Source organism: Rhinolophus sinicus, chromosome 13 (assembly GCF_057876585.1).
Source record: "Rhinolophus sinicus isolate RSI-liver-muscle chromosome 13, RSI-T2T, whole genome shotgun sequence".
NCBI classification, from domain to species: domain Eukaryota; kingdom Metazoa; phylum Chordata; class Mammalia; order Chiroptera; family Rhinolophidae; genus Rhinolophus; species Rhinolophus sinicus.
In genome coordinates this window covers 58,241,694-58,264,617 of record NC_142513.1, presented here as the reverse complement: position 1 = coordinate 58,264,617, position 22,924 = coordinate 58,241,694, and the positions used below count along the sequence as shown (strand labels likewise).

At 55.8% G+C, this 22,924-nt stretch overlaps 1 long non-coding RNA gene across 1 annotated transcript in view; it reads left to right on the top strand.

Moving 5' to 3' along the window:
- Positions 1–17,368, top strand: part of LOC109444937 (uncharacterized) — a 109,380-nt gene extending 92,012 nt beyond the window's left edge. The window contains exons 4-8 of the long non-coding RNA XR_016018261.1: positions 7,684–7,732; positions 10,504–10,647; positions 11,034–11,283; positions 11,371–15,047; positions 16,830–17,368. This is a non-coding gene — a long non-coding RNA (uncharacterized LOC109444937). The remainder of the gene's footprint in view (positions 1–7,683; positions 7,733–10,503; positions 10,648–11,033; positions 11,284–11,370; positions 15,048–16,829) is intronic.
- The last annotated feature ends 5,556 nt before the right edge of the window (positions 17,369–22,924 follow it).

Here is a 22,924-nt window from a genome sequence, read left to right as displayed (position 1 = left end):
CAGGTGGGGAGGAGACTTGTGGGGTGATCACTTTGTGAGTTATGTAATGTCTGGTCACTATGTTCTGTACGCCTGAAACTAATAAGGAAGGGAGGGAGGGAGAGAGGAAGGAAGGAAGGAAGGAAGGAAGGAAGGAAGGAAGGAAGGAAGGAAGGAAGGAAAGAAGGAAGGAAAGAAGGAAGGAAAGAAGGAAGGAAAGAAGGAAGGAAGGAAGGAATCGCTCTTATGTTAGGTGAAGACAGGCAGGCTCTTTCAAGGGCCCTTTTTCCATTTTAGAGATAGAAATTGAGCCATGGAGCAGGTCAAAGCCATTGGGTGTGGAATCCAGATTTCTGCCTCCCAATCTGCTACTCCTTGGAAGAGCATTCCCTGCCCTCTGCCATTAGGCTTAAGACAGCCTGGCCAGGGACTGGCACAGCAGAGAAGGGCCTAGAACAGTGTCTAAGAGCAGTTTCCGAAGTCAGAGTGTCTGTGTGTGATTCCCGGCTCCCCTAATATGTGGCTGTGTGACCCTGGGTAAGATGTAGAACATCTCTGAGCCTCAGTTTCCTCCTCTGTCAAACAGGACCAGGACTGGTTCTCACAGAATTGATGAGATGGTGAGAGAAGACACTCTGTGTGACACACAGCACAGCCTGGCATACGTATAACACATTCTCACTGAATGTTCGTTCTTTTTGTTTTGTTTTGTTTTCACTTATTAATTTCATGAGCATCGCGGTCATGGTCTTGTTCATTACGTCCTTTTGCATAAAGGACCTGTGTCCCAGTGTGGAAGGGTACAACTTAAGGGGGATGGGAGGGGTCTTCGGGTCCCGCCTTTCCCGTAATGCAGACCCCAAGGCATAGAAGTGACATGACCCGTCCGAGCAGCTGGCGAGTGACAGAGCCCAGGGTGCTCCAGACCCCACCTGTTCTGTCTGCACTGCCCCACGCTGCCTCCCCTGGGAGCCTGAGCTGTGCTGTCCTGGTAGGAGGAACTAGTTCCGGTTCGGGTGAGTGTTGCACCCCAGGTTAAGAAACTGAATGAACCACAGCTCTCCTTTCCTTCCTGCGGGGTGAGGTCTCATCTTGCTCACCTCCAGAATGCCCGTCTGGTCTCCTGAGTTCCTCAGGACTCAGAGCGAAATGAGGTAGCCAAGTGTGTGTGTGTGTGGGGGGGGTAGGGGTGTGGGGGGGAGAGCACAGGTGACCTACTGAACCTGTCAGAGCCTCAGTTTCCTCATCTGTAAAATGGCAACAATGATAGAGTCCTAGCATGATGCCTGGCGTGTGGAAGATCCTCAGCAATTGTTAGTTCCCTTCCTTTTCTGAGAGGCTGGGCCCTGGGACCTGTGGGGTGTCGGGCCAGCGACCGTCTCATTCTGGACTCAAGGCTGAGCACCGAGAGGAGGAGGAGTGTGGAGACCGATGCAGCCAGGACACTGCCCAGCACCGGGCAGCCAGAGCCGACCTGGGTGCTAGATCTGCTGGGGACGCTCTACCGGCCCAGCCAGGCTCTGGTCCAGGAGCGACGGTGTTCATTGGCCTGGGTCAGCAGTGAAGGCCTCAGACCCCTACGCTGGGCTCATGGCTCCCAGCAACCCAGTGAGCGGAGGCTTCCTAAATTAGAATCAGTGGGAAGCTGGGGTCACACCTCACAGCAAGGGTCAAGCGGGGAGCTGCTTCATTAGGGCCCGAGGCGGCTCAGACAGGCTGGTGGCACGCGGCCACTTTTCCCTCTGTCACAGACAGCGGACTGGAGACCTGTGACCTGGAGGGCACACGTGACTCAGGTGTGGGACCTGCCTATGGGGCCTCGGGGGCATGGAGCAGAGGCCCATTTAGCTTCTTGCAGAGGGAGAGGGGCAGGGTGAGGGAGGGGACTCGGCCGCTGGGTGAGGGGACAGGCAATTAGGCTGCCTGAGCTGCCAGCCGAGGATGTGGATGGGGCGCCCCCCCCCTTCGCTGGGGAGAGGGCCCTTCATTAGCTGCTGTCTCCAGCACCTTGGCACAGCCTTGGGAGTTGGGAATGGAAGACAGCGTCCGGTGGCATGGGAGCTGATTAATAAAAACACACAGACGAAGGCTGTGCTCGCTGCACTCAGCTGGCGATTTCAGACACCAAGGCCCCTCCAGGGCCTGTCCCCGAGCACTGTTCCTGCTCTTGCTAGACTTCAGACACTGCCCAAGTCCGTTCCTTTCTGCAGCCTTTGGCCAGAGCCTGAGGCACTGGGAAGGCTCTGGACTCTGGTGAGTGGTGCAGGGGTTTGGGAAAGGAAAGGCACCCCAAAGGTTTCGGTTTCATTCCATGACAGACATGTCTGATTGCTGGGGTTAGTGTGAGAATGGAAGACAATTTTGGTTTATAGTCTGTATTTTTGAGGGATATTCAGTTTCATCTGTCTCATACACATATGCATCTGTTATTATTATTTAAATTTTAGGGGGGACCGTCAAGTTCAAAGGATATGCATAAAGCCCTCTGCTTGGTGTGTCCGTGCCGGGATAGGCCAGATCCTGGAAGGCAGGTCTCCTATACTCCTTTTTACTCCAGACCCTGAACCCAAAACACAGGCCTCTGGTTGACTTTGTGCATTCCTGGCATTGATCACTTGAAGGGGTAAAAAGAAACGTGGCACGATCCAAGGGAGCCTGGAATGTTCCAGAACGGGCTGTGGTTCCTGGGGAAACTTTGGCTGGAATTCAAACTGCAGCCTTCCATCTGTTGGAGGAAAGGGGCCACTCTGTGGACAGACTGTGAATGTGGGTGTGTGTCTGTCCAGCCCCTGAGGGAGGAGCTATGAGGGCGGAGAGGCTGGGGCCTTGGAGGCAGAGTCCCGACTCCTGGCAGGGCTGGTGCCTAAAGAACTGGGTGTTGGGGGCTTTGCTCGAGGTGCAGAGACTCCCAGAATGGGGAGGACGCTTAGATCCTCTCTCTCTAGCTCCTCCTGTCCATTTTACACACTGGGAAAGGGGCACTAGTGTGGAGAAGAGCCTGGTGACAATCTGGCAGAGCCCAATACAGAGAAGTCTTATCCTGAGGCCAAAGCCTTCAGAGGGGCTGGGGACCCCTGAAAACGGAGGGCAAAATTAGAATGAATGTCTGTGTTTTCCTGGGGAATGGTTCTGGGGAGCTTTCTATGCGTTTGCACGGTGCTTGCCACCAGAACCGGTCAGCATCACTGACCTAACGGTGGCCCGGTCTAACAGGGAGCAGGGATCGGAGGTGTTTCGTGGCTACCAGCGCAGAGGTCGGGGGGCAAGCAGGGAAGGCAAAGTGGGCTTGAGAGGCAGCCTCCATCGAAACAGTGCCCCGCCCTCCGTTGTCCCAGCCCCCACTCACCCCCTGAAGAAATGCAGGGCCCAGCTGATGAGATAGATGTGTTTGTGGCCAGACCAGAGTCCCTTTGTTAAGCAAACACAGCAGCCTCCATTTAGCAGAAATAGCTCTGGAGCAAAGAGAGTGAGTGTGTCCACAAACCCATTTGCCGTTTAGGTGTCAGAAATAAATTTTACCACTGGAGTCTGTAGCATCTGATTAGTGAATTATTCAGTTGGGATATTGCGTTCCCTCTAACCTCATTAGTGACCCTGAGGTGAGAGGGATGCATTAGAGTAACCACCAGGCTGTCAGGAGGCGCAGAGTGGGGGCATTAAAGTGGATTAAAGTGCTTTACCAAGAACTACAGCACAACTCATAAAAACAGCGCATTGTTAAACCAGGCTCAGCAAATAAACAGGCGGACAGACGCCACGGGGGGTGGGGGAGGGGAGGACCACACGGCAGCGTGGGGGGGAGGGGCACAGAGCTCTGCGGGCAGCTCTGCGGGCCTGGAGGGTGGCACAGGCCCGAGTCTAGGGTGCACTCCCAGCCCAGCCCGACTCAGTTGATTTTTGGGTTAAGCCCTTTCCTAAAGCACCTGACACCTTCCTCCGTCATCCTTTTCGCTCCCCTTTGCCAGTGGGTCTTGCAGTGCTGGAGAGTCGATACATTTAGAGCAAACAAGGCCTTACTGAACATCTACGGACTGTGTTCTGGCCTCTGCCTGGGAACTTTCCATTTTAGTAAAATCTTCCACCAGTCGATAAACAGTCAGCTGGTGGGGCTGGCCGGCTGTGCCCGTCTCTCCGTCCTCCCTAGCTTTCCTAGGTAGCCCCAACACGGAGAGAAGACCCCCCCGTGTCTGGAAGGTGTGCTAGGAGGATCTGGCTGGCCCATGAATCAAAGGGGACATTGAGTCAGGAGGTAGACGGACCTTACGTTTTGTTCCTCCCAAGGAATTCGTATCGCCTTTATGAGATCCTTGGGGCTTTGTGTGTTCCAAACCCTACCCTTGATCCTTAAACCAAGCCTACTGGACCAGGCCTTTGGGTCGGGCACCCTACAGAACGAATGGAGGGCGGAAGGGGCACGTTGGAACGACAGCCCGCGTCCACTGATTTACTACAAGGGCTCTTCAAACCTCCTGTCCTTTGTTTTGGGGAAATAGAACCTGTTGCGGAATCCTTAACACACGGGACCTGTGTCTTCCTCCAACAAGGGAATCATCAGCCTCGGATGAATTAGATAAACAGGATCTGATTCTGGACGCTGATACCTAAGCAGCTGTTACTAAGAAGAGCCCAGCAACTCATTGCTGTTTCTCACGGAACCTTGCTCATCGCGGGAAAGGTGTCGAGATCTTGTCCTTGTCAAGAACCCAGACAAAACGAGGAGAAACGGCAAGGGGATGGAGGCTGCAGTGTTCCAGGTCTGGATTTACCTACAGACCCAGATGGGGCTGTTGAGGGCGCGTTGTCTCTCCTGTGTTTGGGGATGGGGCTCCGGGCTGGAGTTCGAGGCCGCCCCAGGAGACCCAAGCCCCGCTCGCCCCCGGTGTGTTTGCAGTTGTTTGTTCAGCAGCAGTCTCAAATGGATGCTAAAAGGCTTTGTGGTTCATTGATGGTCGTGCTCCCGTCCATCCCATTCTTCATCCATTTCTTAGGTGAGCCACAAGCCCTCTGTTGGCAGCTCCCACTGCCGCCCCACTTGGCGCTGGGTCCTAAACCCTGCCGGCTCCCAGCCCTCCGCACCCACAATCCTGAGAACTGCCGTGGCCCTGTGTTGTGGAGACCCGTGGCAAGGCGAGGGGTCCTGCCGCCTTTCCCCTCAGCTCCTTTGCTCTGTCTGAGCTCATGGTAACTGGGCAGGGCAGGTGCACATGGGGGCTCGTAAGGTCCGGCGGAGAAGTCGATCCCTCGACACCCACGAGGCACTCATCACACAAAGAAAGAGGCCAGAGAGAGGGGCTGTTGGGGGCTCCCTTATCATTTCACTTCGGACCCGGGTCCGGTTGCTGACCCCGCTGTAAAAATCATGACTGGAATGACTCTGGATGATGGTGGGAGCTCCTTTCTACACGCAGAATATGTTCTTCATAATTTGGAAGGAAGGTAAAGGAAGCTAGAAAGGGTGTCTCTGGCTTGATGCTGATACCTTAAGACGTTAAGCTGTACATCTGCTACAACACGGATGAACCTTGAAACGTGATACTCAGTGAAAGAAACTAGACACAAAGGACTGCATGTTGTATAATCCCATTTATATGAAATGTCTAGAAGAGGCAAATCTGTGGAGACGAAAAGACTAGTGGTTGCCAAGCACGGGGAGGTATGGGTGGGCTGGGGGATGACAGCTAAGGGACATGGGGCTCTTTGTGGAGCCATGAAAATGTTCCAGAATGGACTGCAGTGATGATAACACAACTCTGTAACGAAAGGCCACTGCATTGTGGACTTTAAATGGATGACTCGTCTGCTGTGTGAATGACTTCTCAATAAAGCCGTTAAAAATAATTACGCACTTTTTGTGCCCTCCCAGGGGATGTTTTTCCCTGTCCTTTCTCCCATTGAAATAAGTCCCTGGCTTTGTGCTCCTTCCCCTAGGGGAGAGACGGTGGCCAATGTGAAAAGCCTGCGTGTCTCATAGGCCTTTGTGCTTCAAAAGCCCAAACCATTAGGCAAAGTTCGATGAGTTCCGGAGGAGGCGAGAGGAGGAAGGCCAGAGATGCTTGGGTATAAACAGAGTGTTGTGGAGAAACAGAAAGGAAAGCTAGACTCCCCACCCTGGCCTGGACAGAGCTCCCCAGGCAGGAGAGAGGAGCAGATCGAGGGGTGGGGGGGGACTCAGGCACCCCAGGGAGGAGGCCTCACCCCAGACAGGTGGGTCTGCTTAGTGGTGCATCTGTGGCTGCTCCGTCAGAGGCCGGGGGTGACATGGCGTCGATGCTGGAATCATCTGGAAGCTTGTTCACTCACATGTTTAGCAGTCGCTGCTGGCCGTGGGTGGGGACCTCAGCTGGACTGTCCGCTGGAAACCCCCTCACCCCTGTGTCTTCTTCTGTGGCTCCTTGCGCTTCTCATAGCATAGTGGCTCAGGCTGTAAGAACAAGCATTCAAAGAGAACCAGACAGACCTGGACCTCCCGTTAGGGTCACATAGTGTCACTTCTGCCATAGCCACGAGCGCCCCACCTCTCGATGGGCAGAGTTTCAAAGTCGTATTGTAACAGAACACGTGGAATGGAAGATACCGCAGTGATCGTCTTTAGAAAACACGTCCTGCCAAGTGGGGCTATACGCAGCCGTGAAAGTGGGTCCTTGTCTCAAGCACCGTGCAGAAGTAGTCGCAAGCCATCAGAGAGTGACAGTGCTGGTCACTGAGTGGACAGGTGGCTGCCAACAGTCCTCACACTGCTCGTCCCCGTCTTGGCACAGCTGAGACGCGGAAACCCAGCCCCAGTCCCAAGGAATATGGTCGGCAGGAAAGCCCCAGGGAGGGCTAAGGTCACGTTTCTCCCAGCCAGGGTGAAGGGGGCTCCAGACCGGAAATTACACAGAGTGTTAGCATTAAGGTCTGCCGACGTCTTGCACACGTGGTTTGCAGCACGAACTTTGTACTTGCTCTGCATTCATTCATCACTATAAAGAGGTAACCAAGGGACAAGGCACAGATGCCCAGACATGCGGGTAGGCTAAGGGCCGACCAGCCTTTCCGCCTCCCCAGATCTCCGTTTCCCTGGGCGTGGTGAGGTTCCGTACGTGATGTGTGAGCTTAACATACGGGGCACTCTGTAGCGCCGTGTCGCGAATGTGGTGATGCTCGAGGTATTGTACGTGAGCCATCGTCATTGTTCTTGAGGCCCAGGGGCCAAGGGGTAGGTCCCAAGCCTGGAAGTGGCCCCACATGAGCCCGAAAGAGTCATACTCCTTCCGCCAGGGCCTCGGAAGGTGGTCCAGAGCTACCAGTCTCTTCCCCGTAACATGAAAACAACCTGCCTGTTGTCAGGTCAGTGGTTCCCAACGAAGGGCGGTGTTGCCCCCCAGGGGACATTTGTCAATGTCTGGACAGATTTTTCATTGGCACAGCTCTTAGGGGATGCTCCTGGCATCTCGTGGGTAGAGCCCAGGGATGCTGCTACCCTGGGCTGTACCCACGAGATGCTGCTAAACACCTTGCAATGAATGGCCAGCCCCCACATCAGAGAATGATCCAGCCCCAAACGTCAGAGGGCCGGGGAGAAAACGCTGGTCCGGGGGTCCCAACGAGAAATAGATCTTTAACAGAAATCTGCGAACAGCTGTCTACTTTCACGCTCCCTGTCAGAATGACATCTCTGTCCTCACCTCAAGGTAGTGACGATTTTTTTTCACTGTTTTCCAGAAAGAAGTCCAGCCGGACGGAGTTCCTTAGAAGTACTACCTTTGAGTCGGTAGGCGATTTCTTTTTGCCTCTTGCAATCCTTCTCACAGTGAATATTGTCATTTTTTATTTTTAAGGCATCGTAAAATCTGCCTTCCCCGTAGACCAAAAACACTACCCAAGGTTCCAGGGAGTTTTATAAACTGGAAACATATGACCACTTGAGAGGGAAAGGATGGTAGGACCTGGGTCCAGGCTACTTACTTGGGATCTGGGGTAATGAGTGTGGAGAAGCTGGAAAGAAACATCCGGAATGAGCCGTTGATTCTGGTTGCGGGGAAGGAGTGGTCAGAAGAGGCATAAAGATGGAGGTGGACAGCGGCTCTGGGGAAGGACAGGGACTGTCAGCGCTGTTCTTCAGCCGTGTGTGGAAGGCGGAGGCCATCCGGGGTCCTGCGGGGAGAGACGGAGAGGCAGGAGGCTGTGTGACGCTCAGGGTAGACCTCCACCTCGAGAACGGACTTGGCTTCCTAAGAGATCAGGAAGGATCTGAGACAGAGAAAGAAAGACGAAGGGGCGGGAAGGATGTGAGAGGAGAGAGAGGGAGGAGAGGTGGGCAGACAGCACAGTCTGCCAAAGGGATAAAATGGGTGAGTGGGGACCTGCGTGAGCCTGTGGATGACGCAGCGTCTCGTTTTGTGTCGGGTCTCTGTGCATCTAGTCAACTAGTTTGCGTCTCAGACTGGCTGGCAGGGAGTGATCTTCTGGTAGGACCTCTGCAGAAGGGGGGGCCAAGCGAAGTAAGCGGGGAGAGCAGAGGCTGGGAGGTCAGGGTCACAACTTTTGGGACACAGCTCTGAGGCCCTGGAAGGCTGGCACAGTCAGGGGTGCAGCCTGGGAGCCTGCTGTCCCCTAAACCGACTGCACTGTGTTCAAGGATGGAGCCGTTTTCCTGTGTTGCAGACACAGGGCCGAACCTACAGGAGCTCCCCTCCCCTGGCTTGGAGAGCTGTTCTCAGCAGCCCCTGTCTGTCCCTGGGAGAATATGGCAGAGGGAGCCTGTGTGCAGGGGAGAAAGGGTGCGGGGCAGGGAAGGGGGCTGTGCTCCTCCCTGGTACTTGCTATTTCGGACCCACTGAAAGCCTGTTCCTCCTGGGTCTCCGCTCAAATGCTGGTGACAGGCGCCTCGCTGCCATCTCTTTCCTGAACCCTTTTGCTGGGCCATCTGTTCAGACACTGATGTACGTTCCTTCTTGGAGCAGGAATCACGTTATTCAGGCCCCTTGCCTGGGACAGAATCTGTCCTTCACGGCCGCCCCTGCCCCACACAACAACCCAGCCACTTGCTCACGTCCCGAGTGACACGGATACTGGCAGGCCTGTGGGCGAGTGGATCACAGTCGAGCAAAAATTACTGGAAGCCTGGCTCCCTCTTCATCCTCCCTTCAGATCTTAGCTGATGCCTCGCCTTCATTGACTCCCCCAGGCTGGCTTTAAAAAGTGTCCCTCTGCTGTGTGCCAGCGGTACCTCATGTCCCCATCACAGTCAGCGGGGAGCTGGGCTGCACCTGACATTTCACATCACACCCCGATCCTTCTGGAGACTCTTTGCGGGGGGGCCTGTTTTCCTCCCAGGGGCTCTCCAGGCTCCCAGAAAACCTCACCGTCCACTCCCTTTTCTCCTGGCCCTTACCTGTCTCCTTTGACATTCCTCTTTCAGGATAGACTTTCTAGAGCAATACTGTTCAACAGAACTTTCTGTTGTGATGGAAATGTATACCCACACTGTCCAATACGGTAGCCACTTGCCACATGTGGCCATTGAGCCCCAGAAATGTGGCCAGTGAGACGAAGCAACTGTATTTTTAAGTTAAATTTGAATTAACTTAAATGTAAACTTACATAGTCCCAGAGCAGCAGCAGCAGCTGCACCTGGGACCTTGTTAGAAATGCAGCCTCTCGGGCCTCGCCCCACACCTCCTGGGTCAGCATCTCTGAGGTGGGGTCCAGCCCCCCAGGTGGTTTTATGCACAGTGAGTCTGAGAAGCACTTATCTAGAGCCCATTCTTGGGCCACCCCATCTCCTGGACCTTTGGAGAGCCAGGGCTCCAGAAGATGACTCCGACCCACCTGTGGTCTCTGCACGAGGTTTGCTGCCCACACCTCAGGCAGAGGAGGCGCCACTGGCCGTGGTTGGTGCTTCTCACACACCCCCGTAGCAGGCACCAGGCTGTGGGAAGTTCTGAATAATGAATGCAGCAGAGAGGGGTGCTGGCTTTTTCCATTCGCTCGCTGAGTGCCTTCCCCGTGGGTGAGGTGTGTAGTCATCACCCACCCAGGCACGATGTTCCCCGTGAGAACAGGCCTTGCCCCACCTTTTCTGCCTCGCCCACAGGAGGCTGAGAGCCAGGCCTCAGAACTCCAGGCAACGGCCAGCAGGGCATCAGCAGCCAATGGGCCAAGGCCGAGGTGTGTTCTTTTTTTTTCTAGCCAATGTTTATTGAGCTTATCTTCCAGGTACTGTGCTACGTGGGTGGTAGTACTTACCCTTTATAGCAGTCTTGCGATTGTTACCCGTTTCTTAGACGGGAAGCCCAAGGCTCAGAGCCCTTACGTGGCTTGCCCAGGCTCAGCAGCTGGTCTGTGATTCCAAAGCCCAGCTTTTACCTGCAGCCCCCTAGCTCCTCCCCGGGCAGCAGGTCAGGTGTGGGACCAGCAGGGGTGTCGGCCGGTGGTCTCTTCTGAGCAGAAATCCCTGAGCCCGTGATTGAAAACTGGGGGCTGCTTAATTGCAGTTTAATCTTACACAGGGAAGCTTATGTGTGGTTCATTTCTTACCAGGTCACGTGGAAGCCCTCACCCCTGTCCCTTCTCCCTTTGTCTCCTCCAGACTAAGAAGAGCTGGAGCTCCGCGGTCAGTAGGGTGCTTCTGACTGGCTGCGGTCACATCACGGGAGCCATGGGGCGAGTGCAGGCCTGCCTGAGGTTAGCGGCTGGAGGGGCGGCCCAGGGCAGCTGGGTCCAAGAGGAGTGACATTGTCTAGCATGGGGTCACCTTTGGCACCTGGCCTGCACTGGCTGGAATGTGACCCCTTTCTGGGACCTCAGTGTCCCCAGGACAGCTTAGTCCTTCCCTCTCCAGGAAGACTCCACATTACCCTCTAGCACCTTCCATGTCTCTGCTGCCTGGTTCCAATCCTCACTCACTTATCTGCTCTCCCTTTTTGTCCCCTTTCCCAGCTCCCTTCCTGCTCTGGCCTCTGTCTCATCTTTCTTATGCTTTTGGTACAGACTGCCCCAGGGTCTGAGGGCACCAGCTGGCTCCGTGGCTTCCTGTGTCCTTCCTTCTGAATATCCTTGTCACCTTCCAGGTTTGCCTTCTGCCCTTGGATGGAGGCTGGGGTCCAGAGGATGATCAGGGTGTGGAGGGGTGTGACAGCCCGGCCAGGAGTGACTTCAGGAGGCCCCGAGAGAGGCGGCTGCTCAGATTTCGCTTTTCCCCTTGTGGCCAGTAGGTGGTGCTAGACGCCAACCAACCCTGCTGGGCCTGGAGGAGCAAACCGCAGCCCCGCTCACAGGAGTGGCTCTGCCTGCCAGCTGCCCTTTTGGGGCGGATGCAAGGTACTGTGACATGGGGGCTGGTTTAGGGCACAGGCGGGGCTGGGAGCACACAGTTTTCCCTTCCACTAAGCCCTGTGGCCCTTCCAGGCTGGTCTCCCCGCCAGGAATTTGGCGTGACTTGAAAAGAGCAACTACTCCACCTTTTCCACCACGACGGGGGACACAGGAACTTGCCTCCGCGTCTGCTCACCTGCCATCTCCTCTAAGCAGGGGTAGGCTCTCTCTCCTGTGGGTGCTCATAGCAAGCTGTACTTGACCTCATTGGGGACACTCACACGTGGCAAAAATTAGTTGTTTCCACGCTCCCTTCCTCAGGAGACTGTCGGCTCCTGGAGGTTAATCCGGTCCATGTCCTGTGTCCCCAGTGCCTGCGCAGGTCGGCACACAACACATGCTCAGTCCCTGCGTGCCTGGCCCCATGGAGACCTTTAAGAACACAGGTTGTCCCTCTGCCTCGGGGGTGGGGGCTGGCCCAGGCGATGGCCAGTGGGAAGGCTGCCTTGAGGTCCCCCAGAAGCCACCACCTCGCTCAGAACTCACGTGTCTGTTGACTGTGCTTCATTTTCCTTCAGCTGATGAGCCTGTATCGCGTGACTGCAACATGGCAGGTCTGTCTCTAAGCAGAGAAACCTCCCCACCCGCAAGGAGCGGGATGGCATGGAGCCTGGGCAGTGGGGCACTGGCATTTGGTCTTGGCTCCCGGTTCCCAGAGCTTGGGGAAATGCTGGACTTTGGGGGCTGGCTAATCCAAGTGGGCAGGGAGGCCTTCGCTGGGAGCCCTGTGGGCAGGAGCTGGCTGGTGGCTCACTTTGCAGTCCGAGGAGGGAGGGGTTAATGTCCTGGCAGGGAAGTGAACAAGCATGGCCGTGATGTGGGCGCAGTAGCCCCTCAGACAAAAGTGCTTTTTCTCCAGCTGAGACGCCAGCTCGGCAGTGTGCAGGGTTATGGAAGCCTTGTGAAGTAGGCCAAACGGAGTCCTAGCTGCCGTGGCCCAGGCAAGGGGCAGGTGGTTTTGGATGGAACCACGAGGTGTGGGGTAGGTAGCAGGGGTGAAGCAGGAGACGTGCTTTCAGAGTTCCCCACGTGAAGACCTTCGGGCTTCTGATCCACGTCAGTCAGTGTGGGACCTAGGACAGGAGTGAAAATAACTTCGCGTGGGGAGACCGTTCAGAGTGAACAGAAGAGCTCAGTCTGCTCTGCCCGGCTACTCCTGGAATGTTCCATTGAGTTCTAGGGAACTTTATATGTGGTTCATTTCATACCGGCTCGTGTGGAAACCCTCACCTTGGTCCCTTCTCCCTTTGTCACCTTCCAATCTTCATTGCTATCTCCCAACTAAGAGCTAGAGCTGTCTTTTTAAAGACACGATGTGCTGACACAGACGCTGAGGGGAGCAGGCAGGCCAAGGAGACCGGAAAGCGGCTGACGTGAGAAACCACTGAAGGAACCCAAGTTCTCTGCTGAGGGAAGAGCAGGGTCTGGGGAGCACGAGGCTGCAAATGGCTGCGCATGTGCGAGTTCCCTTGTGTTGAGCCGGCCAGTTGAGCAGACATGTCGTAGACCCCTGGGGGGCAGGGGGTGAGTTCCCCGGAGGTTTGCAAGTCCAGGATGGGGTTGAATTTGAAGCCCCGGTGTTTCCTTCTGGAGACACTAAGAGCACATATCTCTCCACCCCCTCAGCACCCTGGGGTTTCCTTGGGGCCACTTAGCTGTAGCCAGAAGCAGCCGTAAGGGTCAGTGGCCTCTGGCCTCACAGTGCCACCTCTCTTGCTGGTCCTGTGATAGGGGCCAGCTGCAGAGCTCAGAGGCTCACAGGCCCCAGAGGAAGGAGGCTCAGATAAAAAGGCTTCTGCTACCCCTTCTGGGTCCCTCCCCAGCAAGGGTCCAGGCTCGAATCCTAGCTCTGTGATTTTGGGCAGATCAGGGACTCCTCTGAGCCTCAGCGCGAGTGCTTGCTGGGGGGTGCCAGGTACCCTTACACGGGCCTTAGGACCCCCCCGTCCACCTCTCACACTGTAGGGTTAGCTCCTATAACCAGAGGCTCTGGGGTTCTGGCCCAGCCACATCTGCTTGGCTGGAGTTAGGGGAGCGACCTGTCTGGTTTGCCCGGGCAGGGGTTTGGGGTTCCTGGGATGCGGGACATTCAGTGCTAACACTTGGAAAGTCCCAGCAAAGCAGGACAAGTTGGTACCTTCGCCAGAGGCCCCATCCACCTGCCTCTGTCGGCCCTCAGCCAACGATGGGCGGGAGGACGGCTGGGGCAGACGTGGAGGACGGCTGCTCTGTGCCTGCGTCCAGCCTTGTGTGCCATCCCCTCAGAGCTCAGGAGCCGAGAGCAGCATCTCACGTGTGTGGGTTTGCCTTCCCCTTCTCCGTTTTCCCCTGAATGTCTAATGAACCTTGAAGTGAGCCTGGCTTTTCCCCCCCGTTCATCCTGTATCGGGAACTGGTGCCCTGGGCTGTTCACTGCTGGGGCGAGGAGGGGCTACACACTCAGGCCAGCCTTGCAGGGGACACTGGCTTTGCCTCTTGCAGCCCCAGTCAACACGGGTGGCCCTGTGACCTCTGCGTGGCAGGGCCTTGTTCTTGCAAACACCCCAATCTTCCAGGGTGGGGAAAGCTGATGCGGGGCTCAGTACATGACTCTCCGTGGGGCAGGGAAGTCATTGTGGTTGCAGGTTTAGTTCTCACATATTTTGACTTCCTTTCAAGTTGTTCCAAGACCCTGTGGGAACATGAGGGCAGGTTCCCAGTAAACATATCGCTGAGCCCCCTTCTGTAGAAGCACCAACTTCAGCTTCACACAGAGTTTGACAGTGGACTCTTCAACTTAAATCTCTGTCCAAAGACCGCTGCTCAGTTTGCAAGTTTCGCTCCTGGGATCCAAAGAAAGATTCCCCTGGGACGAAGGGTGGGGCAAGGAAAGAAAAGGAAGCAGGTCACTGGCTGGGGAGCCAGTGGGGAGCTCCAGGGGCCATGGGGCTCCCGCTGAGCCTCTCAGGATGCTGCTGCCCTTATAAATTGCCTCCCTGTCTCCCTTATGAGCTAACAAGGGCATACATCAGGAGCTGTCAGGTTCATTTCCATCCTTGGGTGGACAGCGTCCTGTCCTCGCAAGGCTCCAGGCCTGTCTGTGGCGAACCGGCTCCCTAAAGCCAGAGCAGCTGGTGGACCGGGGCTGAGGGTCAGTTCAGGCCCCGGCCAGGCCGCAGTGGGGCCACCGAGCCGCAGGAGAAGGGGCCAGCATGTGCTGTGACTCCCACACGTGTCTGTCCCCTGGCCTGTCTGTGTGGCCTGCATAGGCCTGGGTTAGAAACCAGGAGCATTAGACACATGGGCCGTCTGGCGTCAGGATGCTAGGCTGCCAGGTTAGACCTGGGCTCGCCAGAGAATGTCTGCACAGAGACCTCCACAAAAGTAGCTGCCCCCTTCTCCTCCTCCTAGGTGCTGCGAGGTACCAGAAGCAAGCTACCTCCAAGAGAGTGAGCTACGCTAACTTTGCTTGCGAGTGGTACCACAGAACCTCGGGACTTGGGCAAGGAAGCCTTCCACTTCCGCCAGCACCCAGCTAGCCGGGGTGTGCCAGCTGGGAGGAGTTTCTGAAATCTCCCAGTTTCAATCTGCCCATTTGACAAAAAAGGAAAAGGAGAACCAGGCGGCACCGGCCTTGGTTCCCAGAGTCTTCCCAGCAGCTGCCAAAGGAGCTCCGCTGACGTACACAGAACTGGCACCCAGCACACAGAGGAACTAACAAGTAAAAACAAGTGAGTGAACAGCTCTTCCCAGTCAAAATGAACCCCTCGCTTGAATGCTCCTGCTGTTTGCTAAGTGTCACAGGTGACAGTCTGCCGCTCTCCTTACCTGGGCTGGCAGCCCAGGAGCCCTGTGAGACCAGAGTACAAGTTGGACCTTTCCACCATCTTGCCTAGCACATGGCGTTGCCCTTAGTAGTCTCTGAGATGCGCTAGCGTTCTTTTTCATTCTCCCCGGGTCCATCAGAAGTGAGGGATGCTGGGAGCGAGAGGGTATTCCCATTCTGTCCCACTGCAGCCCAAGAGTCAGCTGGAGAGAAGCAGAAGGACTTTCTGCCCGCTGGCCCCCGCACGGAGTCAGCAAATTGGCCATCCTTAGGAAAGGTCAGCTGAATCAGCCCCCCTGCAAGAAACGTGCTCGGTATTTTTAGAAGCTTTCCAAGCTTGTGCTTCTGAGCTCAGCAGGAGGCACTCATGCCCTTTGCCCATTCAACTCCATCGCAACCCAGACTCAATTCAGCTCAGCTCCAACCCAGCACAGCCCAGCCCCAGCCCAGCTCAGCCCCAGCCCCAGCCCAGCTCAGCCCCAGTTCAGCCCCATTTCAGCCCCAGCTCAGCCCAGCCTCACTCTCTTTTAGCTCAGGCAGTGAGGCTAGCTGCCTGTAAGCAGACGCTGCTAATAATCGTTCGGCAAGGCCCGGTGGCTAAAGCCTGACCTCTTTGGACTGTATAATATGAGCTTGAGATCCAATCTACTTCACTGCCCAGAGTCTATCATGTGACCTTGAAAAAGTCATGTCCCCACATTGGTCCCATCTGTGCAATGGAGGGGTCACCATATTTACCTGCAGATCCATTTTGCAAAGGAGGCAGAATAAACAGGAATCCAATAAACACCGAAATTGCTGCACTCTGCTGAATTCTGGGAGATGGTCATGAGGCCCGAGTGAAGTTGTGGTGGAGAATTTTGTGTTCCTTGGAGAAAGATGCTTAGAGAGATGGTGTCATAAAAACCTATCAAAAAAGGTCCGCTTTCTACTCAGGGAGAGAGGTTCGTGGTCCAGGAGGCGTCAGCTGTGTTTGGGACATGAGATTCTGAGAGCTCTTCCAGAATGGTTTGTTGTTGTTGTTGTTTTGTTTTTGTGTTTTCTTTCAATGGATGCCTTAGAATAGAAGCCTTTGGCTCTGGTCCTAACTAGCTGTGTGGCCTTGGGGACATAACTTAGTCCTCTTGGGCCTAATTTTTCTACCCCTAAAATGGCAGGGATGAGGGAGGTGGGGTTTGGACTCAATGTGTGCTTTTTAAAGTGGTGAGTGTCCGTGGAGGGTTTTGTGCCAAAACACCAGGGTCTGTGAGGGCGCAGGGATAATATACATAACCTGCGTCTTCCAGGAGCACCCATGTTACTCCGTGGAGAGATTTAAAAACATTACTTTATACCCAAACACACATGGGCGTATTATGCAGTAGAATAAATGTTAAAAATAAAATGTGAGACGCTAAGGCAGTTTCGTGCTGCTGCAGCCCTCACCCCGTCTCCCCCTTTGCCTCCCCCACCCATGGGTGGGGGTTCACTCCCCTCTCTGCTGGGGGCTCTGGTTGGAGAATCATGAGAAGAAAAACATTGGACTGGCTAATTTCTAAGTCTTTTAAAATGTTAACATTCTATAATTATACAACCTGCTATATTATTATTATTATTGGTGTGTGTGTTGCTGGGGAGGTGGGTTCATGACAGACAGACCTTATAGAGAGACAATTTCATATCTTTTTTTTTCTTCCGAAAATCCCAGGACTGGAAGCTTCCAATGGGAGTCGAAAGGAAAGGAACTGGCTTCCTTGGCCAACAGGGACTGAAGAGAGAGAAAAATGGGAGTCCGGAAGTGGGGTTGATATTTCAGATGTTCTGTTTTGTAATTTTTGTACCGAGAACTAACAGATTAAAAGCACGGCTTCTCGCTCAGTCTGCCACAGGGAGTGGAGACCCCCAAGCACCCGTTACTAAGCAGCCTCATTTGCCGCCGGCCCCAGCTCTTGCCCTCACCACACACACCACCACCCAGGCCCCCTCGGGCCCTGCCTTCCTCCCGCCTGCACACATGTGCACGCCCAGCACGCAGAATGCTCGCCCACCTGCCACCGCCCCCTTGCTCACCCGCACAGACCCCGCCCGCCATGGGCTGGGGTTCCTGCCACCCGCGTCACATCCACTCCTGCCCACCTCTCCTCGCCTCACTCATCTCTCTGTCACTGCCCACACCTCCCCCCAGGCTGAGTACTCACTTGTTCACCTCATGTAAGATCAAAAATAAACTCTCTCTGGAATCTGTTCAAAGGCTAATGTGCATCCTCTCTTAATTATTGATTCGTTTATTACAGACGCCCGGGTAGGACATTCAGTGCGGCCGCTGTGCCAAGGGCCTAGCTCTAGAATCCCTGCCCTTCTCCAGGAGGAAGCTGGGACAGGGATCTCCTCTTGGGAAGGGGAGGTTGGGTGTTAGGCGAAACCCGCCCACAGGGCAGGCTGCAGAGTACCCTTTTCCTAACGCAGCGGCACTAACCCAGGTCCAGCCAGTGGTCACAACTGGGGTCTCCCCCGCCCCTTCCTTCTCTTCCCTGTTACAGGGGGAAAACAACCCTGGCAGAGGGCCGTTTGGATGCAAAAGGGCAGGGCTGTCCGTCTGCCCTGCAGAAGTGGCCGCCTCCCCTCTCCTCACTGCCTCCCTCGGGGGCAGTTTGATGTCAGATGTGGCTGTGGTTAGGGTTTACAACCTGGCTGGGTGACCTGGGACCAGTGACTTAACCTCTCTGTTCAGTGTCCTCATCTGTGAAACAGGGCGATTGTGAGGAGGATTCCGTGGAGTTGTGTGTGGAAAGAGTGTAGAAATAAATACGCTGCACGCGGAAGTCAGTGCGTCGTGGCTGCAGTTGCCATCATCTCCGTCATCGTGCTCACCTTCATCTCTGAGCCCCAGGATTGTAGGAGACGGCCTGTGTGGGCCCGGGGTGAAGCTCCCCTTTCAGATGTGGGTGCAGCCTCTGGAGGCCCCTGCTCCAGCTAAACAAGCGGCGGCACTGACCCCTGGGGTGGCCGTTCAGGAGAGGTCACGTCTTCAGGTGAGCGCTCTGGGGAAGGCCGCCCCGTCCCGGGCCCCTGGGAAAGGGTCACCGCCACCCAGCCATAAGGTGCGGGTCCAGGGGGCTCTTTCGTGGAGTCCTGAGGATGGTTGTAAAACTTGACACGAGGAAGAGGACATCCAAGGGGAAAACCAAGTGTCCCCTCCTTTGGAGGGTCGTCTGGCTTCCGCCAGCTGGAGGACTTCCAGCTGTGTCTTCAACTGTGTGTCTTGCAGGTGTGTCCCCAGGCCACGTCTCGGGGTGCTCTTTCCCACACCGCACCCTCACCCCATAGCTGTGGCTCTGCGGCTCTGACCCAGCTTCCGCCTGGGCTCACAGTGCTGGTTCCCACCTTCCCGGAACTCCCTGGGCTGGGCTTTTGTTCCCTCGGTTCCCAGGCAGTGCAGCTGGTGCTGTGGGCTGCGGAGGGGTGGAGGACGTGGCAGAAAGCCTGTGGGAGGGAGCTGTCTCTTAGTTCCAAAGGCGAGTGTGGATCCTCTTGCCCCCTCCCTGCAACACAGAGCTTCTCCCAGATTCCCACACTAGTGTCTCGGCAAATAAGGCTCATTTTTGGTGTTGTTTTTTTTTTTTTGAGGGGGGGTTGTGGGGGTGGTTTCCATTTGCTCTTGATACCTACTTCAGTTTGTGTGTATGTGCTGTTCCCAGTAACTGTCAGCACCAGAGGAAACTGGAGCAGATTTGGTGATTTCTTGCTTTGAGCCCCAGATCTGTTGGCAGCCTGCTCTCTAAGCCTGAGGACTTGGGGACACCGCCTCTCCAGCCCTCTAAGCTGTTGGAGGTCTGTGATGTTAAAAGAAACACAAGCCAGGATGGTTTCTAGCATGCAGGGAGGGCAGAGTTGGTGAGCACCCTAACGTGGCGGCTGAACCATCTGGTAAAGGGTGGGCCCCTAAGAAAGAGTAGAAAGAGAGAGGAAGAAGGGAAGGGATAGTTACTACATGCCAGACTCCGGGCTGGCGGCATTGTGCACGAGCTGTGATTGCATTCCCAAACTACCTCTCAAGGGGAATATCCATGAGCAGTATCCAGGAGCACGTGTTTCAGGTGAGATGGAGCGCCCAGGTTTCCAGCCAGTGGCTGCTGGCGCTGAGGTCTGAACTAGGTCTGCCTGGGGCTAACGCCTGTGCTTTCCCGGGCCCTCTGAAGAGAGAATGTAATTCATGGTGTGGCTGGAGGCTGCTGCCTTGGCGTTTCCCCTGCTTTGAAGTCGTCTGATGGCTGATAACTGTAGGCGGCTCAGCTATGAAAAGCTGATGGAGTGTGCAAAGGTCCTGGGGTCTGCTGTCTGGTGAGCCGGAAGCAGTGGCTGTCTTTTGTGCTGTGTTCAATGTTCACGAGACATTTTTCTGTGTAACGTCCCCCTTGATCGTTGGGATCATTGGACACCCCCTGCTGCCGAGGAGGAAGTGGAAGGTCAGAGAAGTTAAGTGACCTGCCCAAGGTGACACAGCCCAGTGTGTTGAGAGCAAATGAGTAAATTAACGGGGAGCTGGGTCTACAAGTCAACACCCTATGAGTCTGAGCCTGGGCAGGGGAAGGTGTGACGGGCTGCTTCGGTGACGAGCGGGTGGAGAGAAGGGCACTGGGGGAGGTGGCGAAGGCACAGGCAGAGGCTGGGAGCTGAGCACGAGTGGGCTGCACTGGCTGAGAAGGACGGGAGGGTGTAGTGGAGTGGGTCCCGGGAGATGGGGGAAGGGTTTGGCTTCCTGCAGGACACAGGCCTTGGCAATGGGGCTGCTGGGCCTGGGCTCAGCCCCCAGCCCCCCATGGGGAGGTGCGTGGGGAGGGCCTGGAGGTCTGGCCTTGCCCTGGAAGCTGCTGTTCCACCCTTCTCCTGACCTCAGAGCTGAGAACAGGAGCTGCCCTTCTCTCTGCTTCCAGAAGCCCCTTGAATTTGCCCTGCCAGGGACACGTGGGAGAATTACAGGGACACTGTAACTCTGTGGTTCAGCTCAAAGCACCCCACTTTTGTCCCAGACTTCTCTTGTGGACACACATGGTGTTTCAGGCAGTGGAAGGGTTCCTCAGCTCGCCCCCAAATGTGTGGTGTCCACTCTGGGGCTGGCACTGAGGTAGGGCCGTGGGAGACTGTGGTGAGCAGCGCGATGTGTCCTGGCCGTCTTGGCGCTCACGGTCCGGGGACGGACCCTGAACCCTCATTTACAGAGTGCTGAACAGGTCAGCCATCTGTTTCGTTGTCAGTGCTATTTGAAGGGCAGGTGGGTCAGTCAGGGAAACAGGCAGGGGCCGTGTCCTCAGGGGACTTCCACGCAAGGAGCCGGTAGCAGGCGTCGGGAGGTGCCCAGCTGTCTCTGCACCGGTTGGTCTCAGTGGCCTCCTCTGCCACATGCAGGCCCGTGTTCCGCTGTCCTCTGGTCTGGCCCCAGGTAGCTGTCTGGGCATCGTGTGAAGTGAGGGGTGATGGGCGTTACTGTGGGGAGCTCCTCTGGGAAGGCTGTGTCCGTGAGGGAGGGTGGGTATGAGGGTGGCCCCATTCCCTGCCAGCCGATCGCCTTCTGGGTGCTCACAGCTCTGGCTCCCCAGAAGCCTGGTGGTTTTGATGCCTTGATTTTATTCGTTGAATCCAGCTATCTTTCCTAGACTCTGCTATCTGCAGGAGGAACCCCCCACATACTACTGCCACAGCCCAAGGGACCAGGGACCTTGTTGAATTCCCCACCTAGCCCAACTGCTCACAGCCATTGGTGACTCTGCAGTGGTGACCCCCTCCAGGGGGACCAAAGCCAGCCCCCCACCCAGAGCTGGCAAAGGGAGCAGAGGGGCCGGCGGATTGCTTCTCTGCGGAGATGGACGCGCCTGCTCCCAGCTGTCTTTCCAAGGACCTGGGACTCAGACCCTCCTTGGCCACTAGTGACTCAGGGGCCTAGTAACTGAGCCCGAGAGCCTCTGTGGGCGGAGCTGCACCTGACACCCCAAAGCATGAACATGTCAGGGCCACTGCCCTGCACGTGGCAGACCAGCTTTAGGATGGCAGCGCGTTTGGCTGGTGGTGGACGACTGGTGCTCGGGTGACCTGGCTGGGGCCTGTGGGGCCTGTCCCGCCCTGTGGGGACCTCAGAAGTGCCACAATGAAGTTAACTGTGGCAGAATGCTTCCTATGGGTCCGGCCCTGTTCAAAGTGCCTCCCGGCATTATCTCACAATAACCTCGTGACTTAGATGCGGGTCAGTCCCAATTTTGCAGGTAAGGAAACCGAGGCACAGAGCATTACGTGCCTTGCCCAGGCCCAGACGCTACTGGGTGGTGAATTCAGCCCAGCAGGCCTGTTACGTGAAGCCATATTTAGTCCCATTATAGCTGCCCATGCCCTGTGTCCCCAAGTTCAGAGTACCTGAAACCTGCGTGATTTAGAGTCACCCTTTGAAGGGGACATTGACAAACCTGAATGCGTTGCCATTGACCAGAGTAGGGAAAGATCAGAGAGCTGTGCTTTTGAAGTACAGGGAAGGAACAGGATATTTTACTCAGAGAAGAGGTGGGAGGTAGGCAGCCTTCTGACTGGCTTGTAGAAAAGAACCTGACTTTTCCCTGGGGTTCTGGGTGGCCGCACTCGTACCGAAGGTGGGGGCTTCAGGAAGCTGGCTTCGCTATTCCACACTGAAGCCCACACAGGAATACAGCTGTGTGAGGACACAGTGGGAGCCCTGGGTGGCCCGAGCTTCCTGCCCTGCAGGTGACCGAGCAGGATAGACTGGGCGCTTGGGGTGCTGTTGACGGGGTGTCTGCCTCAGGGGGGATTGTGGGTCTTGGGCCTTGGGAGTCCTTTCCAACCCAGAGCTTCTATGAATCTGTCATTTAGGGTAAGCAGAATAAGTGGGCCGCAGCACAGGGGAGGACCCCAGACCCCCCCACCCCAGACACTCCCAGAGGGCAGGACATCACTCTAGGTATCGCTCAGTGAACCTTCTTTAATGGACAGGAGTGAGATGCAAGGGGCTCTGACCCCCCCGACGGGCAGCGCCAGCCTCCTGGCACGTGTCTGTCTGAGATCTTGGTCCTGAGTTGGGGTCCCAAGCTCGCACCTGCTGTGGTTAGATTCTCCTGCTTTCTGGGACCCCCTTGGTGGTTGACTGTCCCTCTTCAAGGCTGGGCTTTCACTCTCGATGGATGGTCCTGGCTTCCTGGATACCGTTACCTGTTTTCGTCCTCCAGTCATGTCTTTTTCCCCCCTCATGTCTTGAGCCTGGGTCACCCAGGAAACAGGCCTGTTTCTCTGAATTTCGTCCAAGCCTGCCAGCTCCAGACAGCTCTTTGGACCAGCCAGCTCTTCAGAGCCCAGTTTTCCCTTTCTCTTCTCCTGTGCTCCCCCAGTCACTACCCAGCATCACAGCTCCTTTCCCAGCTAAGTGAGGGGACAGTGGGTCCCATTTCAGCTCACCCTGGAAAGTTGTACAGCAGAGCTCCTAGATTTAGCTGAACGCCGCAGGAGCAGGGCAGGGTGGGTGAATCCAAAATGCCTGGGGCCTGGCCTGTGTCCCAGTAGTGGCTGACTAGGGGTGTGGTTTCCTCGGGAAAGGGCTGTGGCTGCATCAGAAAGGCAGACAAGTGAGTGGCAGGCCAGCAGGGGTCTGCAGTGGGGGAGGCACTGGGCGGCCATGGCTCCAGGTTTGTACATCTTCTGCATCTCTACTCCCTGCTTTTCCAGGTGGCAAGGAATTTTGGCTTGGGGTACCTCATAAACTAATAGTCAAGGAGAAATCTCAGCTGGAACGGGCCCTTTGGGAGAGAG